This window comes from Camelus dromedarius, chromosome X (assembly GCF_036321535.1).
Source record: "Camelus dromedarius isolate mCamDro1 chromosome X, mCamDro1.pat, whole genome shotgun sequence".
NCBI lineage: Eukaryota > Metazoa > Chordata > Mammalia > Artiodactyla > Camelidae > Camelus > Camelus dromedarius.
In genome coordinates, this window is record NC_087472.1 from 107,582,109 (window position 1) to 107,598,746 (window position 16,638).

At 41.5% G+C, this 16,638-nt stretch overlaps 1 non-coding gene across 1 annotated transcript; it reads right to left on the reverse strand.

Annotated features, from left to right (window-relative positions):
* Positions 1-4,904: 4,904 nt before the first annotated feature.
* Positions 4,905-4,977, reverse strand: TRNAS-AGA (transfer RNA serine (anticodon AGA)). The gene has a single exon. It is a non-coding gene; the product is annotated as a tRNA-Ser (tRNA).
* Positions 4,978-16,638: the final 11,661 nt, after the last annotated feature.

Sequence of the window (16,638 nt, forward strand, 5' to 3'; positions counted from 1 at the left end):
TATATAAAACATCCTGGGTGGTATATTTATACAATGGAATACTACTCAGTCATAAAAACCAACAACATAACACCATAACTCCAGCAGCAACATGGATGCTCCTGGAGAATGCCATTCTAAGTGAAGTAAGCCAGAAAGAGAAAGAAAAATACCATATGAGATCGCTCATATGTGGAATCTAAAAAACAAACAAAACAAAACAAAAAAAAACCAAAGCATAAATACAGAACAGAAATAGACTCATAGACATAGAATACAGGCTTGTGGTTGCCAAGGGGGTGGGGGATGGGAAGAGATAGACTGGGATTTCAAAATTGTAGAATAGATAAACAAGATTATACTGTATAGCACAGGGAAATATATACAAGATCTTATGGTAGCTGACAGAGAAAGGAATGTGACAATGAATATAAATATGTTCATGTATAATTGAAAAATTGTGCTCTACATTGGAATTTGACACAACATTGTAAAATGATTATAAATCAATAAAAAATGTTTAAATAAATAAATAAAACATCCTGGGGGAGGGGCGGAGGGCGCAGTTCAGTGGTAGAGCGCATGTCTGGCATGCATGAGGTCCAGGGTTCAATTTCTAGTGCCTCCATTAAGGGAAAAAAAATGAAATATAAATTTTATAAAAACTATTATGACATTAAAAAATAAAAACAAAAACATCCTGTCAGTGTTGGCTGCCTCCAGGATGGGGACCTGAGCGCTTGGAGAAGGAAGGTAAGAGGGAGACTCACCATTGTAAAAAGCATTTTGTACTTTTTGCATTGTAAACTAGTGGACATATTATCTATTTTTAAAAGGATCTGTCAAGCTTGTGGTTGGCCTTACACGGAAGTGCCGAAGAGGGAGTGCCCAAGACAAGCTGTGCTTTTTTTCCCCTCAGTTTTGCCTAAGGCTGTTCTCAGCCAGGCAGAGAGGGAGTGTGGAAAAATCTGGAAGCCAGGTTGTCCAAGAAAGACTGGGCGAGCCAGTGCTGATTCACGGTCCATGCAGGCTGCCTCCTGACCTCGTCAGGTAACTAGTGACAAACCCACTGGCTCTTTGTTTTATTGCTTTTCACGCAGAAATTTGGACCGTCACAGATGGTTGTTTTGACAGGAATTTAATGCACACTGAAATGTACAAAATTCCACAATCTACGTCTTTAACTTTTTTGGGGGGGAGGAGGGGAGGTCATTAGGTTGGTTAGTTAGTTGGTTGGTTGGTTGACTGATTAGCAGTATTTCCCTCTCTCTTGCTCAGGGCCTGTGTTTTATGTTTGGAGCTCCTGACGGACAGCTTGGACTTGAGACATACTACCAGGTGATATTTCCAGACATCTCACTGGAGGAGCTCCATCACTTGGTCCAAAAACTTGAGTACAGAAAGAAAATAATTAGGTTTCTTCAGTGAAGGAAAAAATCCACATTCTGCCACTCGATTGTACAATTTTGTTTCCCTCCAAATGGTAAAAATATGAATGCCACAAAAAACCTCATCTTTCTTTGTTTTTAGTTTTTCTTAGTATGAAATGTTTCAGGTATACAGAAAAATAGAATGTTCTAAAGAACATCCATGCACCTACCAGAAAACTTTGTCAAATCTTAAACATTCACCATATTTGCTTCAGATACTTGTTCTAAAAAAATAAATAACTTTGGGTGCGATTCAAGGCTCCCGTGTCCCTCTTCCCTCATCCCAACTGCTTCTCTCCCTCCCAGGAAGTAAGTCCCTCTCAGAATTTGGTGTTTATCATTCCCACACATGCCTTATGCTTTTACAGCCTGTGCAGGTCTATGTAATAACAATATGTAATGCTGCCTTTCAAGTTTTAAACATATACATGATACTCTGAATCCACCATCCAATCGCTTGCTTTTTGCATTCAGCTTTTCCTGTTGAAGGACACGTGGGTTATTTCCATTCTCTCCCCTTTATGAAAAATGGTGCCGTAGAAATGTACTTGCCTCTCCTTTCACACGTGAGGCTTTCTCTGAGCTAGGAAACAAGAGATGGGAATATACGATACGCCTCTCCTCATCATTCCTAGATAACAAATGACCCTCATATGTGGTCATACTTCAGCCTCTTCAAAATAGCCTTCCAGTTTTCTAGGTATGCTTCCTAGCTCTGAAGAACAGGAAGAGAAAATACGTTGTGGCTCCAAATACTACTCTGGCAAATGGAACAGTAGCAGATGCTGTCAGCACCGCACCCCTATCTCCTCACTCTTACCACTTGGATGAATACCAGCCAACTCCCAACTGCCAGCACCTGCGTTATTTTTTGCCTGAGAACATTCTCTGGCTGCCAGACATAATACTGCTGTTGGGGCAGCAGTAATGATTGGGACAAACTGGGGAATTTACATCCCTTGGGAGTGGCCTCAAGCAATGACTGATGGAAGTTGGTGTATCAATACCTCAGGCGGGATAACACTGAGGCATGTGTTTTATCCAGATTTTTCGAATACCCAGCATGATTAAACCACAGTTGCCCACAGTGAGATGCTTGATATCAAATCCTATATTCAGCAATTCTCTGTCTTACTTCCCCTCTCCCCTCCCCCACCCCCAGTGTCCTGGGACCACCTCCCAAACAAACTACTTGTGCTCACATCCTGGGCTCAGAGTGTTTCTGGGGGAACCCAACTGGATTCCAACTAGCTCCCATACGAATGCATTCAGATGCTGGTAACACTCATTGGTTTCAGGGAAATTGTCACCAGTTGTATAGTTTGCCCACAACGCCATCACAAAAAAAAAAAAAGAAGCAGCAGCAGCAAGAGTTTGCTTATTATTCAGCAATAAGATACAAGAACGCTTTGCAGCTTGGTTCTTGGAGAAGATCAGGCAATTCCATAAATGAAGGGTTTGTTTCCATTCTAAGTATCTCCCAGGGCCAAAGGGCAGGGCTTTGCATATAAAAATCACCTGATTTGCCTGAGTTTGAAGACAAGGTCTTTGTGGCGCCTAGGTTTTGGTGTAGCTCTCTGTGGCCTTTTCTTCTCTGTTGCTCTCCATTCCCAACCTGACAAACACCAGCAGCCCCAGGCACAGACATTAGGCGGCAGTTGTATAACGTCTTCAAACATTGCACCTTGATCTTCGTTTGGGGGAACACCAAAATTGTTGATTTTTCTAAACCTTCAGCAAATTTAAAATAAAAAGAGTATTTGCTGCCATGGGCCCTGCAGAGATAATGCGTACTGTTGGTTTTGGGGGTTTGGGGTTTTTTTAGCTACCAATTGTGAAGTGAGGAGAAGGATGTAGTCATGTGGTTGCAGAACCGCACATCTCACTGCAGTGCTGGATTAACTGACTTGTGAAGACCTGTCTTCAAATTCAAGGTTTTGTGTCCATGGTTAATGTTCTTTCACTGCCTTTACTAACATACATGTCACATTGATAGGTATTAGAAAATTTATACTTAAAAGCTCACTTTTGGAGGGGAGGTTATAGCTCAGTGACAGAGTGCGTGCTTAGCATGTACAAGGTCCTGGGTTCAATCCTCGGTCCCTCTGTTCAAAATAAATACAAAAATAAATAAACCTAATTACACCCCCCCCAAAAAAAACCTCACTTCCTAAATTAAGTGTGAGTGGAGTTTTGTATACCTGGCTTCATAGACCCAGCTCTGAGTCCCAACTTGGCCACTTTTTGGCAGGGGGGTATGTATGATGGGAAAATCACTTAACTTCTCTAGATTTAGCGTCCTCATATGCAAAATAGGAACAAATCATAGTACCTATGTCATAGAGCTGATGGGGCAGTAAATGATGTTCTCATAGAATTCTATACCTTATCCTTCTGGAAAGGGCAGGAGACTGCTATAATTTGTGAATCTTATAATCAAAAGCAAAGAGGCAAAGTTGAGTTTGGAAAGCATTTTTTTCTAGCCACCTTAGCTCACACTAATGGAAAGAAAAAAACTGAGGGATATATAAGTACAAAAAAATAAAAATGAAGCATTCTTCTATCACCTAGAGGGAAGCACCAATAATCACTTTACCATGTACATGTTATGGCCTCCAATTTTTACACAAAAAAATGGAATTTATTAAGTATACCATTTTATAAGCTCCATCATCACTAAACTTTCATGAAAAGTGCCCCACATCTTTGAATGGTCTTAAAAATGTTTGCTTATATGCTAGTTGCCTCTACAGCTAATGAAGGTACATGATTTATTGTAAACAATTTAGCCAATTTCCTAGACCTTTGGATTTGTCTTTTCTCAACTTTCAATGCTTAAATGACATTCTTTGATGATACACCTTTATGTATGTACATCTCTTTCCTTCGCTTGAATTCCTAGTCAAGCAATCACTTGTTCTAACGAAACAATAAGAGCACTTTTAAAGCTCCTGATACTTGTGCCAAATGGTCCTCCCGAAAGGTTGCTCCAATCTGCAGTGATTCATGGTGTGAGGGCGTGTTTGACATGAAATATTTTATCACACGACAAGAGTTACTGCAGATGCTCTGAGGGAAACAAGGCCTCCAGGCCTGATCACACATCCCAGCCTAATTTTCAGCATGGTTCAAGTGTGCAGTTCAGCACAATTAGAAATTCCGGCATGTCTTGGTGGTCTTGGAGGCTACAGGACACAGCAAGAAGGCTAAGTCATGAATATCAAGGTTGGCTCTGCAGATATTGTTAAAATCTGTGATGACTGTCAGATTCTAAAGGACACAAGACACTGTGATTTGTCCCTTCATCTTGAGGACCTGCCGCCTAGCTGGTGTGTCTTCTGTCCTGGCTTCGCTGAATGAACCCCTCTGCTCTACTTCTGGGTTGCACTACTCCCGCTCTGGTTGTAAGGTGCGATCCAAGGTGCTGAATTAATCTCCAACAAGATGGTTTTTGTTTTGTTTTGGGGGGGCATTATTAGGTATTTATTTATTTAACGGAGATACTGGGGATTGAACCTAGGACCTCATGCATTCTAAGCACACGCTTTACCACTGAGCTATACCCTCCCCACCACAAGGTGCTTTCTTTCACTCAACACTTAATAGGCACCTATTATGTGCCAAAGGACTCTGTCAGGAACAAAGATGCAAAGTTAATTGCTTAAAAATGCTGTTAATTGCTTAACAATGATGACTTCTCGTGTTTAACTCAAAAACTATCATAGCACAACGGAAGAAATACGAATGGCCAAAAAAAAAAAGTCCAAAAGGCTGAGCATTTCTGAAAGGGATGGCAGGCTGATCAGCTGCCCCAAACCACCTGTGCTCCCAGCTCTCAGAACATGTTTCCCTGCGCCAGCCAGTTGACAGCGAGCGCTCAGGTCCTGGTCCCTCCAGCCTTCTCCCCACCTCCACGCCTTCTCCTTAGAAGCTCCCTGAAAGCGCTCCTTTCCACCATGAACAAAGCCACATTGGTTTCAGCTGCTTGAGTGTTTACGTTTCACAGGATCTGACAAGATGCCCTGCCTGCAGTTGCCTGGGCAGCAGAAGCCCTTCAGTTTCCTGCAAGACGAAGGATGTGTCATCATTCCTGCTGCCAGCTTCGCTGCCCCTCCCCAGTGCCCTCAGGGCCTGGTCCAGGACACTTCTGACAATCCCGCACTTCCAGCAATGACATCCCTGATTCCCACCCTTTTACCCCATCTCTGCCGCCAAACTTTCACGCTCTTTCTGCTTGCCTGTGTTGAGCCACATTTCCCTCTTCTAACCCATAAAAGTACCTACAGAAACATCCAGAGAGAAGCTGAGTCGCTGGGTTTCAGGAAGACCTCAAACAGAGAGGATCACTGTTGCCTATGGAAACCTTAAAGGGGCTTCAGGAAAAAAAATCCCAGACATGTTATCCTGCAGAATGACCCTATTTTTCAGCTGGGGTGCACGTGACATGAGGATTTTTGCCATTGATTTTGAGGCCACACTGGTTTGTAGCCATTTGCAGCTTCCAAGAAGTTAAAGATCAGGAGCCTGAGGCTACTGGCTGGCTTCTCTCCCTGTCCCTCCAGAAGCAGCTTCTTGGAGCAACTGACTGCTTTAATTTCCATGGAGGAAGGAGAATTACCAGGTCCCTAATTCAATGGTGTTTGTCTTCTACAAATTATAAAATGCCTTTCCACTCTGCTCCTTTCCATATCTCTCATCCTTCTTCCTACCAGCATAGAGATTTGTATTTTCTACCAAAGAAGTTGACTGAAAGAGTCCTTTTTTCATACTTAATAACATCAGGAAAGGAAAATAAGTGCCTCTACATTATGCTAGGATCTACCAGCATCAAAATCACACGATCTACACCAGGGTTTGCCAGCCCCGGCACTGCTGACATGTTGAGCTGCACAAGTAATTCTTTGTTGTGGGGGATGGACCTATACACTGAAAGATGTTTAGCAGCATCCTTGGCCTCTGTCTACTAGATGCTACGAGTACCTCCCCAACAGTCATGACAATGAAAAACGTCTCCAGACTCCAAATATCCCCTGGGGGACAGCATCATCCTAAGTTGGAGACCGTTGGTCTATACAACATGGAATTGAATGTCCCCAAAGTGTCATAAGCTTGAATAAAGCCACACTTTGTTTACTCACCAGGAGCTATCTGAGTGCCAATTATCTTGACTCTAAAAATCAGTAAGGCAGGGGGAAGGTATAGGTCAGTGGTAGAGTGTGTGCTTAGCATGCATGAGGTCCTGGGTTCAATCCCATCCCTCCATTAAATAAATAAATAAATAAAACCTAATTACCTCCTCCCCTCCAAAAAAAAAAAAAAAAGAAATAAAAATTTAATAAAATTAAAATCAATAAGGTTAAGTAAGCTAAGATATCTATGTATGGTATCTTATAAGTATCAGGCTATTTATAACCTTATGAATAACTTGGGTCTTTGAGGAGAACCAAGTGATGATTTGAGAATGACTGACCTCACCATGAAATGGAATGACAGAATAGTACACAGAGATGGACATCATCGCCTCTGGGTGTTTGAACTCATGGGACCTATCTAGTCCCAGAGAAAACAAGGAAAGAGTGATCAATGAATTGGGCCAGAATTTGCTGCAAAGTTTGGTCATAGTGGTCAGGATGCTGGTACCAAGTAGACATCCAAGGGAATGAGACTAATGTTGACATATCAGGCTCCGCCCAAATGAATCAGGGGCATTTTGGTAGACATGGAGATGGCGGTTAAGAGGCCACTGGAGTAGTTCAGATAAGGGGCGATGGTGCCCCAGACCGGAGGGCTCTCGGTGTATGGCATCTCCTAACGAGAGTAGCTAAAGAATCAGAATGCACAGGTGAGCATAAGATCTAGAATTACTTAGCTCTATAGTCATTTGGAGTGAGACATTTCATCTCTCAGGCGTTGGTTTGCTGCTTTATCAGATTAAGGAGCTAGCTCCATACTGTCTAAGAGCCTTTCTAATCACCCTCCCTCCTCTCCTCCCTCCCAAAAAAGCTGTGGGTATCAAAAACAAGCCAGTGCAAGTAATTCGAGGACTAATCACTGCTCCTCACCCCTACTGTCTCATAGCAGAACGAGAAGAATCGGGAACATGAGCCAACCTCAGTATATATTAGCAAGTCACTCCAGGTCTGTGCAGTGAGCAGGAGCAGGCCAGCAGAGTGCCTTCCTGCCTGCTTTGGAACCACAAGCAAGAGGCCAGTGTCTCTGAGGCTGACAAAGCTGTGAAAGAAGGTTCCAGTCATCTCCGACAGCCAAGTCAGGAGCAGGTGGGCAAACATCCCCCCAGATACGTAGACAGCTCATTTATACCAGACCAGTGAGCTCCCTGGATGATCAGCAAAACTCTTCAGCTTCCTTCTGATGGGCCAATGTCTGAGCCTGTCTCTGTGGTTAGGAATTGCCCTGATCCGATTGACTTAGGCTTGAGCGACCTAAACCAATGACTGAGGTCCCGGGGATTGAGATGGGTTTAATCTACCCAGAGGTCCACACTGAAGCTTGAAGTGGAAAGTCAGTGCTGCCCACTGAAAGCTCCTACCCGATGGAGTAGGTGGAATGGATACTGGGGAGTCCACCACCATCCTCCCCATAAATGTCTCATATACAGAGTAAAAGAGAGACTGTCCTACAAACCAGCACAGAACAGTGTTCAGGGCTGACCCTGAAGGGGCATTTAAATTCTAATCCAGAGCTCTTTCCATGGTCCTAACATGGCTCATGTGGTGGTGCACCTGCAGTGAGTGTCCAAATGGAATTCATGTAGTTACCATTAGCTCACAATACCCAACACTCCGATATCCACAAACGCATGATTTATTTCACCTCCACCAAGGGTGCAAGCACTACTGTAATGTTAGCCCCAAACCCAACCACACACCTCTGAGTGTGTTTGAGGCCAGGTCTCTCAGGCAGAACCTCACTGGGTTACAATTTTTTAATTTATATGATGATCTCATCCATTACCCGTGAATGTTTCATACTTTATAACCAGAAGGTGTTCTTAACATCAAATAAATCACAATGTTCCATGAAGCAAACAGCAACTTTGAGACTATTTTATACTTATATATTAAGATTATCCTATCAAAAAAGGATATTTGAACAAAAAGGTCCTACTGTATAGCACAGGGAACCATATTCAGTATCTTGTAATAAACTCTAATGGAAAAGAATCTGAAAAAGAGTATATATGTATAACTGAATCACTTTGCTGTACTCCAGAAATGAACACAACACTGCAAATTAACTATACTTCAACAAAAAAAAGGATATCTGAAACTTTTAAAAAAGCAATCTTCTAAAACCCCCAGTTCTCCTAATTATTTAACTATCTGACTATGTAAGAATAAAACATGCAGTCATCTGTTTTTTCAGAAAACACATGCAGGAACTGATAACCATCCCTGCAATGGCCTAACATAGACTTTTCTCATCTAAGTCAGTGTTTCCCAACCTTGCTTACTCATCATACTGGCTAGAGAACTTTTAAAAATACAGTTCCTCGGGCCCCATCCTGAAATTCTTACTTAACAGATCTGAAGTCAATCAAGGAAATTTGCATTCCTTAAATGTCCCTGTGAGAGATGGTATTATTATTCACAAAAATTCTCTGAGGCTCCCTGGGGAGAACCATACTTCATGGAACCCCTGGTTAACCTGGGCCACGTGACTTGCCCTGGCCAGTGAAACTGAGCACTCGTGGGAAGAGCCAGCTGGCACTTGGCCAGGTTCTCTTTTCCCTCTGCCATGACATCTGGTAGTATACCAGCTAGAGGCTACTCTGTCACCTTGGTATCACAGTAAACACAAGAGGGAGTAGAGCCATGGGTGACCCACAATGACGACACATCTTGAGCAAGAAGTAAGCATTTGCTGTAGTATGCCATGAGATTTGGGGACCATTTGTTACATCAGTATCGCCAATTCTATTAGGACTCAATCATTGCCAGAAGTGATTCTAATACACAAGTATGACTGAGAATCACAAATTTAAATGTACTCAAACATCATATATATATATACACATATATACATGTTTGTATGAGTTGCGTTCATAAGACAAAACATGTCAGTCCTGAGATGGTGATCTTTCTCCAGGCTTGGAGATTCCTGGGGGATATAAAAAATTCTCATGAATGAACTTTCTAAGAAAAACTCGACTCATCACTAGTTATCTCTCCCCACCCGACTCCACCCCACAAATATCTGTGAAAACACAATGGCTTCCTCTGAGGCTTTGGTACTTTTTGACTATGAATTAATTTCTCGTGGTTTTACAAGGAATTTTAAAATGAATGGAACCAATTATTCCCTGCATTTTCGCCATCACACCCCTGCAGAGATGGGCTTTTCTAGACTCCCAAATCTCCTGGAAGGAGATAGGAGAGCTCCAGGTGGAAAGTTACTTTTTTAAAAGATAATCTCTTTCAGTTATTTCATAACTGTATCTTAATGAATGCTTCATTAAAGTCATCGAAAAACTGAACTGTACTTGGTGAAATCACGAATAGACTTCTATCTCTTGAGCAGAACAAAAGCACTTTACCTTCACGATTGTTTTAGACAGAGACAAATGTATTGATTAAAAATCATCAGCACGCTTGGAAACACATGAACTCAGATCCTCTGTGGGGCCATCTCTCAGCAACGGCACACCGGGCAGGGCGTCAGGGTCGATGCCGCAGCAGAGGGCAGAGGAAAGAGCGGTTCTGCCAGCAAAAACACAACTCGAGGCAGCAGGAATCATACTATCTCACCGGCTTCCTTCCTCCTTCCTCCCTCCCCACCAGTGACCCTGACTCTTTCACTTCCCTATTTCGCTCTTGTGAGAGCTCCCGGACACGCTCAGCCTGCGACCAGCAGCTTTGCCCACTAACGTTTACAGATCTCCATTGAATGGTTCTGCATCTTGACAACTAAACAGAAGGGCAGGCTGGGGCTGAAGCGGGGTGAGGAGCTGGGAGGACCAGTGGGACCCAAGACATGATTAATTCTGGGCTGCAGAGAAGGGTCCCCAGTGGAAGACCTGATTCTAGCAAATCCTTTAAAAGGCACCAAACGACTGATCAGATCCTAAGTGGACATAGTTTCTATAGCAAATAGTGCAGCAGAGGATTTCAATTGCAAATGAAACAACTTTTACCTTTTCTCATAAGACTGGTACTCCCCGTAAATATACAGATTTACACCCTAAAACATGGAGCCAGAGGCATTTATTCTTAGAACACAAACTGGAAAGGGGCCCTTTCCTAGCGCAGTATCCGTACAACCACCCACATGCGATTCGTTTCATGAATTCCAGAACCCCTTCTGCTCTGTGGTCCATGTCAACCTACTGCACCAAATTCTGAATCTCATTCATTATACTGAAAATATATCTGAGAAGTCTTTATGGATTTTGTATATGGTTCGGCCTGAAAACAACTCTTATTTGTTCCAATTTCAGCAATTCTCTGCCTCTCACCCTAATCTGGGTTGGATGAATCAACCCTGACACGCTTGAGATAAAATAAACATAAATTGACTGATTGAGCCTCTGGTTTGTGCTTCACTTAACACAGGAAAGAAAGAAAGAAAGAAAGAAAAGAAAGAAAGAAAAGAAAGAAAAGAAAGAAAGAAAGGAAAGAAAGGAAAGAAAGGAAAGAAAGGAAAGAAAGGAAAGAAAGGAAGAAAGAAAGAAAGAAAGAAAGAAAGAAAGAAAGAAAGAAAGAAAGAAAGAAAGAAAGAAAGAAAGAAAGAAAGAAAGAAAGAAAGAAAGAAAGGAAAAAAAAAGATTCTACCCTTCCAAAGGTCAGAGGTTCCCTGACCACTTAAGCAGTGGGGAGGATCATCATAAATTCATTATTTGAAGCTTCTACCGAGAAATGCACGGTAAATTTAAGCACAATTTAAACATTAAAGGGAAAGAAGGAAATGGAAAAAGAAAGGAGTAATGAATCATAATGAATCACTTGTGCAAAAAAAAAGACAGAATTACTTTTCTTCACATTTCTACGTATTATTTCTAAAATAGTATTTGATGCTGTATCTCTTTGCTGTTCTCTCTCAGGTCAAAATCTGATGGTTTTAAATAAATGTGTGTTTTTATTCTTAAGATTCTTTCCAGGGACTCTGTGAATTGCTTGGAGTTAAATATTTGTGGCAAAGGAAGGGGGCCTTTCTCATTTTTCTTCTCTGGAGCTAGTTACAAAGCAGAGAGAATCCTACAGTTGTTTCTGGGCAGTTCTTATTTCCAAGCATGATGGACACAGAAACAAGAAAGGAAAACATCACTGTCTTTACATTTCAAGGAATTTCCATTATATGAAATTTAAACCAATATAAAAAGCAGGTTAGCAGGATTAGTATTTGTCTTTACCTTCCTTGTAAAAGAAGTATGCTAATTACATGCTAATTACATGCTAATTAGGCGACCTTTATCAGCACTTGGGTGCCCTTCCATAATTAAATAATAAGAGGTCTGTTTCTACCCGCAAATAACATTCGTGTATAAAAAATACACAGAAATTTATATCATCAAAGGTTTCACTGGACATGGAGGACTCTAAAGGGGAGGAAATGTGGTCCATAAATATTAGAGTTTCTAAACTTGAAACAAATTGGAGTTACGGATTTCCAGCTCTGGGGCAGGAACGTGAGAGATGGGGTGTTTGAGTGATTTTCCTGCACAGCACACTCGGCGTTGTTTTGCATCGTTGTAACCCAGCACCAGGGCTAGTGAGCAAAGTGAAAACTGAGGCATTGGGTTTCTGCGAAGAAATTTAATCATAAGAGACACTGTATGCTAAGCACATCATCCTTCAAGCTCTCCTAATATAATACATCAGACAAAATACATCAATTAAAATAATGTAACAAAACACGGAGGAAAGTAGGAAAGAGAAAATTGCTTGTGGTACTTCAAAGGTACCACATGGACCCCGAATTCCCTGGAGGATTTCCTGCATGGGAAAAATGCAACGCGCGCAAACATGTTTTCCAGCTGCAAAGGCCAAATGCAGAGCCTGATTAAGAAGACTCGGGTTCTAGCTCCTCACATAAAACACCAGGTGTTTACCTCAAAGATTGCCTGGAAGAAACAAGTACAACTGGACGCCTAGAAATGAGACTAAAGGAACTTAAATATGAAGCAAAACGTACCCATCCAGAATTGACCTAAGACCCCAGCACAGGGGACGCGAGTTGGACATGGTGTCTGGCTCCAACCATCCAGCACCCAACAGGCATGACAAAGGCCCCTGTGGAACAGCAGCCCCAGTCCATGACAAGGGAGAAAGAGCCCCGTTCTCACCCTACCCTGCGCCTCCAAATCTGGCTCTTTGGCAATTCAGTTATGCATACTTCAGAAAAAAAGGGAACTCTTAAGTCACATGTGATGGTGATGAAATATTCTTCCACAGAAAAGACTTTTCTGAGTGTGCTATTAATTTAAAGGGCATCTGGCCAAGCCATTTATAAAAGTGCAGCCTCCAAGAAAAGAAAGGGATTCACTTTTCTTGAAGGTTTCTAGAAGGAAATGGTTTCTCTTTGCTTACAAAGTTGGGGATTTGAGTCTTCAAAAAAAAAAAACTGTTCTGCCCATTTTTTAAGCCTATCCAAGAGAATGTGCCAAAAAGAATATGAAGTTGTGGGGATGACAAGATCCTGGAAATGAGAACTCCAAAAACTGTGACTTTCCACACACTGGCTATGAATGCTGCAGTAATTTCATCTCATGTTGAAAGGTTACGGAGATACAACCAAAACAGCAAGGTGGGGAGATATGAGCATCTAGTTTTATGAGTGGGGTAATTAATCTAGGTGTTGGGATCACTGCCAAATCAGGCTGATATGTGGTGTGAAAATGAATCCTTATTAAATATTTCCGCAAGCACGTAAACTGACCAAGTCATTGTGAACCTAATGGCTGCATTCTAAACTGTGGTGTTCCAATACATTCACATTTGAGGCTACTGATTTCTTCCAAATGAAAAATGAAAAACAGGCTTTTCTTTTGATCACTAAAGATGGTCAGGATCATAATTCAGATAATTCAACTTTCAACTAGGGATGTGACGGTGGACATGCCAACAGAACTTTCAGAGAGCACTAGAGCAACCCTGAGGTCCAATCCTCTGCCTGGAGGAAATAAATGTCTAACATCTTTCAACACCTTCTTTCTTTCCTGCTGGTTTTATTTTGGGTTTTTTTTTTTTTTGTCTCCTTTATGTTTCCTTGGGGCTCATTTTCCAAACTTTAGATGGTCATTTTGATAGTTTCTTTGTATTTGGCATTAATTTTTTGGTCCGCACAAGGTTGATGTTTAAGATCATTTTTGTGATATTTAACAGACACTGCTTGAGCTCTTATTCGCTGGTCCCTGCCCTCAAGCTCCCTATGGTTCTAAAGTATATTTCTATTTCCGACTCCACTAATAGACAAAAAAGCCCACAAGGACAGAGACAGTGTTATACTCATCTCTGAATTACAATGCCGGTGTAATGCCTGCCTTATACCAGAACTTCAACAAAGTTTTTCCATCAATTTTTCGAACAAAAATTTTCAAAGAAATTTTGCAGGAAGGAATAAAGGATGCACCAACACATAATGCAGTGTTAAGTGAAACACTTTGGAAATTGATCTTTTCACCGTTTTGTTTCTCTTAGTCAAAAATTCCACAGCATTTAAAAAATATAATCTATAAGAAGAAGCAGATTCTCTCACTTCTAGTAAAAGAAACTGAGGTGATATTAGCTGTTTGTAATCCATAGCAGCGTATCTGAAAAGTGAAAAATGCAGCAAACCCTGGATCCTGGGGGGAGACAGAGGAGACCCTTATGGAGAATGATTTGAAAATACATAAATGAAGTCCCTGGAGCAACGATATTTTTCACGGGTCACTACAGAGATGTGTAAAAAAAGGAAGGGAAATATATGAAACAAAGGGGAGAGGAAACTCAGATCTGTGCCCCCAAGGAGAGCTGGACAGAGAGAAGAGCAAGGGCTCTGAGCACCAGGATGTGGAGCCACCAGGACCAGATGGCCATTGAAAGCAAACATGGCCCCACTTCATGTTGCCTGTTGGCCCTTTGTCTAGTGATGTCACTGAGAGGATTACACAGTGCTCCAAAATTGTTTGGTACCTTTCATGCCTTTTCGTTTTCTTTTATAGTCATGTTGAATTTCATGGAGGCATTACAAAAAGATACTAGAACAAAGAGTGACCTTAATGAATCTCCACTACCATTCCCTAACACCTATAGCTATGAAAATCCATCACTTTCTGGATGCATTTGGAGGTTGATTGGTTTGGGCTGAAATTGACTCAGTCACTTCTAGTACCCAGGTGTTTGATTGTGGCTTCCCTTCCCACCACTCTACCTTCATCCAATGAGTAAATTTGCAATTTGTTTCAGTTTTCTGAATCCATCTGTGAACTTAGCAGTCTGTGGGCAAAACCATAACAATCTAACCTCAAAAACAGAATGAATTCTGTCAAATAAGAAGGGAAGAATATCAAAGAAGAAAGGAGAAGAGGAGAAAGGCAGGGAAGAGGGGAGGAAGAGAGGGAGGAAAAGAGAAAGAATCATTTCATCCACTTTTGTTCCCAGGAAGCACTGTTTTTGGAAGTGGACATTATTAGGGAAAATACATTAAGTAATTGCTGTGATTTACAAAACCATAGAGTTTAGATGCTGACTTAAAACACATCTCTACTGTCAAAAAATATACCATAAGATTTGGAAGATACATATAAAATTCACATTCCACTCTACTTGGTCAAATAAAGGCCTGGATCTCAACGTTGGTCTTGTTGGAGTGGCCAGTCTTATTATGTGTAACCAATGAGGGTGCAGTGTCCCCAAGTTTCCACCTCTCCTTTCTCTGTTTGCAGGGGGTGTGCATGATGCGGAGAGGCTGAGACCACAGTAAAAACCCTAGTATTTACAGACTGGATGAAGAAGGCCCCCTCTCTGGGTGATCTTCAAATAGCTGTTGTTTGTAGCCGTCAATGGAGAGGCTGCCGATGAGCTCCCTTCTAGGTCCCCTCAGGTCACTGTTTCTGGAGACAAGCAGTGAACTGTCTTTGCTTTTAGTAGCTGGGGGAGACTTGAGTAGTGTAGAGCCTTGTCTTTCTCTGATTCAGAAGCAGGTGCTTGCCAACAAGCACTGCAGGGATCTAGTTGTGTAACCTGACTGAACAGTTGATTCTGATCAAAATTATATTTGATAAGAATGCTTTCTTTTGTTTTGTTTATTTATTTATTTATTTATTTTACATTTTTTGAACCCAGCTGTGAGCACTAGTTGAGACAGATGAAGTATACCCCCAGGAAGTTTTCACTTTAATAGTGGAGATGGGTAAACCCGCAACACTGCCTCCCTCCAGATCCCTTACAGAGCCACAGGTCCAGCTTCAGCTAGCTTTGCAGTCTAAAGCAGTGGTCCTCAACCAGGGGCAGTTTTGCCCCCAGGGGACGTCTGACAATGTCTGGAGGAAGCTTTGTTTGTCAAACTGGGAGGGAGCAATATTGAAGAAAAAGAACAAAGCTAGAAGAATAACCCTCCTAGACTGCAGACGGTACTACAGAGCTACAGTAATGAAAACAGCATGATACTGGCACAAAAACAAACATATGGATCAATGGAACAGAACAGAGAGTCCAGAAACAACCCATAAACCTACAGTCAATTAATCTTAGACAAAAGAGGCAAGAATATATAATGGAGAAAAGACAGTCTCTTCAGCAAGTGGTGCTGGGAAAACTGGACAGCAGAATGTAAATCAATGAAGTTAGAACATTCCCTCATACCATACAGAAAAATAAACTCAAAATGCCTTAAAGACTTAAACATAAGCTAAAACATGATAAACTTCTCAGAAGAAAACACAGGCAAAACATTTTCTGACATAAATCTTAGCAATGTTCTCCTAGGGCAGTCTACCCAGGCAATAGAAATAAAAGCAAAAATAAACAAATGAGACCTAATTAAACTCACAAGCTTTTGCACAGCAAAGGAAACCATAAGTAAAATAAAACAAAAGCCTACAGAATGGGAGAAAATATTTGCAAATGATGCAACTGACAAGGGCTTAATTTTCAGAATATATAAACAGCTCATACAACTTAATAAGAAAAAAACAAACAACCCAATCCAAAAATGGGCAGAAGACCCAAACAAGGAATTCTCCAATGAAGACATACAAATGGCCAACAGGCACATGAAAAAATGTTCA